Raw genomic sequence first — 3,924 nt, 5'->3', positions numbered from 1 at the left:
GTGAGTGGGGAGAGGCCGGTACCTCAGAGCCGTGGGTGCCGGATTGGGACGACGGGAGCCGCCGAAATCTCCAGAAGTTGTGGGAGACAGACCCAGAGTCAACTGAAGTCTTTTTGCCAATTATGGACACATAAGCCCCCACCAACTCATAATTAACCCCATTCGTTTGTGGAAGAAAGGTGTTTTAAAAATATTTTTATTGTGTTAAATATACGTAACAAATGTACCTTTTAAAAATTAATTTATTTATTGTCTAAAGTTTTACAAATGTCTCCTTTTTCCCCAATCGTCACCCCCCCCCCCAGCCATTCCCACCACCAAGCCCCCCCCCTCCAGTGTCTGTGTCCATTGGTTATGCTAATATGCATGCATACAAGTCCTTTGGTTGCTCTCTACCCTCCCTCCCCTGCCATTTGTCTCTGGATCTATTCTTTTTTTTTTTTAAATATATATATATATATATATTTTATTTAAAATATATTTTATTGATTTTTTTTTTTTACAGAGAGGAAGGGAGAGGGATAGAGAGTTAGAAACATCGATGAGAGAGAAACATCGATCAGCTGCCTCCTGCACACTCCCTACTGGGGATGTGCCCGCAACCAAGGTACATGCCCTCGACCGGAATCGAACCCGGGACCCTCCGGTCCGCAGGCCGACGCTCTATCCGCTGAGCCACACCGGTGAGGGCTAATATATATTTTTATTGATTTCAGAGAGGAAGGAAGAGGGAGAGATAGAAACATCAATGATGAGAGAGAATCAATGATCGGCTGCCTCGTGCTAGCCCCCTACTGGGGATGGAGCCCACAACCTGGGCATGTGCCCTTGACCAGAATGGAACCTGGGACCTTTCAGTTTGCAGGCCGACACTCTATCCACTGAGCCAAACGGCTACGGCTGGATCTATTCTTGTTCATCAAATTATGTTGATCATTATATCCCACAAATGAGTGAGATCATGTGATATTCATCTTTCTCCAACTGACTTATTTCATTTAGCATAATGCTCTCCAGGACCATCCATGCTGTTGCAAATGGTAAAAAGTTCCTTCTTTTTTATAGCAGCGTACTATTCCATTGTGTAGATGTACCACAGTTTTTTAATCCACTCATCTGCTGATGGGCACTTGGGCTGTTTCCAAATCTTAGCTATGGTGAATTGTGCTGCTATGAACATAGGGGTGCGTATATCCTTTCTGATTGATGTTTCTGGTTTCTTGGGATATAGTCCTAGGAGTGGGATTACTGGGTCAAATGGGAGTTCCATTTTTAACTTTTTGAGGAAACTCCATACTGTTCTCCACAGTGGCTGCACCAGTCTGCATTCCCACCAGCAGTGCACGAGGGTTCCTTTTTTAAAAATATATATTTTTTATTGATTTTTTTACAGAGAGGAAGGGAGAGGGAGAGAGAGTTAGAAACATCTATGAGAGAGAAACATCAATCAGCCGCCTCCTGCACACCTCCCACCGGGATGTGCCCGCAACCAAGGTACATGCCCTTGACTGGAATCGAACCTGGGACCCTTGAGTCCGCAGGTCAACGCTCTATCCACTGAGTCAAACTGGTTAGGGCACGAGGGTTCCTTTTTCTCCACATCCTCTCCAGAACTTGTCATTTGTTGACTTGTTGATGATAGCACCAATGTACCTTTTTAAAAACCATTTTTAAGTGTACAGTTCAGTGACATTAAGTGCATTCACATTGTTGTGCAACATCACCATCATCCACCTCCAGAACTTTTCCATCTTCCCACAGTGAAACTGTCCCCATTAAACACTAACTCCTCCTCCCCCAGCCCCTGGTTCCCACCATCTACTTTCTGTCTCTATAAATCTGACTCCTCTAGGGACATCATATAAATGGAATCACACAGTATTTGTCCTGTTGTGTCTGGCTGATTTCACTCAGCATAATGTCTTTAAGGTTCATCCATAGTTGTAGCAGGTGTCAGAATAGCCTTTCTTTTTAAGGCTGAATAATATTCCATTGTATGGATGGACCCCATTTTGTTGGTTCATCCGTTGGTAGACATTTGAATATTCCCACCTTTTGGCTATTGTGAATAATGCTTTGATAATGGGTATAAAAATGATGGGTGTAAAATATCTTTGCTTTCAGTTCTTTTGGGCGTCTTCCTAGAAATGGAATAGCTGGATTGAATGGTAATTCTATATTTGATTATTTTTTAAGGAACCACTATACTGTTTTTCACAGTGGCCGCACCATTTTATGAGAAATGTTATTATAACACTTAACTCTTCTAAAGATATAAGTACGTGGCACTGAATAAAGGACAGCCATTTAAAGGGGGAAACGTTGACTTTATGTAAAATTCACCACATTGCTTTTCTCTTTGTCATGTCTTTGAGCACCGGTGTACATTTTATGGTGGGGTATACCTTTGGGAACCACATGGGAAGAAACAGAGGGAAAGGCTCAGTCAACATTGTCTTCCAGGGTCCAGCCCAGGTCCCCTGGTCTCTCTGGCTCAGTCCTGCCCACTTCATGTCCAGCTGCCCCTCAGTTCTTCTTTTAACAGTTAATTTGCAATGCCCTTTATGTGCTAGATACAGTGCTGGGCATCAGAGATACAGTGTTTAAAAGATACACAATATACATAATTGCAGCCCAGCCAGCAGTGACTCAGTGATTGAGCATCGACCTATGAACCAGGAGGTCATGGTTCAATTCCTGGTTGGGGCACATGCCCGGGTTGCAGGCTTGATCCCACTGGGGGTCGTGCAGGAGGCAGCTGGTCGATGATTCTCTCTTATCATTGATGTGTGTGTGTCTCTCTCTCCCTTACTCTCTGAAATCAATAAAAATATATTTTAAAAAATATATACATAATTGCAAAATGTAACAATGCTCTAAAAATGCAAAAATGTAACCATAGCTCTTCCCTGATTAAAACTACTCCCAGACATGCCTGTCTTCTACAATGTGGGCCTTTTTAGTTTTGCATCTCACTGCTCCCACTCACCAAAATTCAGGAGAATGCTCACCTGGCCTCAGATAATGCCATGACCTTTCCCAGCTCAGGGCATTTTCACCTTCTTCCTGTTCTGCAAATTGATCTCGCTAGCATATTTTATTTTAGGCTATATATGCCTATAGTCCTTTTTAAAAATGGTCTATAGCTTACATATAATGAAATTGAGTGTTCAATTTCTTGAGGTTTTACCATGGTATGTACCCATGTGACCATTCCCGTAAACAATACGGAGAACATTTACATCACTCCAGAGTTTCTTCAGTGCCCTATTCGGTTAATAATTCCCTCGCCCCACCTAGCAATAGTGTGCTGGTAAATGTTTAACAGCGGGCTTTAGAAATGAGGGTGGGGGGAGACATTGACTTGTTGTTCCACCCATATATGCATTCATCGGTTGCTTCTTGTATGTGCCCTGACTGGGATCGAACCCAAAACCTTGGCTTATTGGAACGACACTCTAACAAACTGAGCTACCCAGCCAGAGCCACATTACACCATTATTGTGGTGTAAATATTTTCACCACAGCTGATTATCATGGAATTAGAAAGAATGTTAACAACAGACATCTATGAGCTAGGCCAGTGGTCGGCAAACTCATTAGTCAACAGAGCCAAATATCAACAGTACAACGATTGACATTTCTTTTGAGAGGCAAATTTTTTAAACTTAAACTTCTAACGCCACTTCTTCAAAATAGACTCGCCCAGGCCGTGGTATTTTGTGGAAGAGCCACACTCAAGGGGCCAAAGAGCTGCATGTGGCTCGCGAGCCGCAGTTTGTCGACCACAGAGTTAGGACAGGCTGATTGTAGCCCACCGCTGTCCAGAGACACCTTAGATTTTTATTTCTGTCTCCAAAGATCTGTTTTGCATGTTGTAGAGCTTCTCAGAAATGGAATTGTACAGTATGAACTCTTTTGTTG

The 3,924-nt window shown here is 42.9% G+C and overlaps 1 protein-coding gene across 1 annotated transcript in view; it reads left to right on the top strand.

The window, feature by feature from the left end:
* CREB3L3 (cAMP responsive element binding protein 3 like 3) overlaps positions 1 to 3,924 on the top strand; it is a 38,956-nt gene that overhangs the window by 237 nt on the left and 34,795 nt on the right. The gene's annotated exons all lie outside the window — the stretch shown is intronic.

Source organism: Eptesicus fuscus, chromosome 6 (genome assembly GCF_027574615.1).
Source record: "Eptesicus fuscus isolate TK198812 chromosome 6, DD_ASM_mEF_20220401, whole genome shotgun sequence".
NCBI classification, from domain to species: Eukaryota; Metazoa; Chordata; class Mammalia; order Chiroptera; family Vespertilionidae; genus Eptesicus; species Eptesicus fuscus.
Note: the sequence above shows the minus strand (reverse complement) of the source record. Positions and strands in the feature narration are given on the sequence as shown.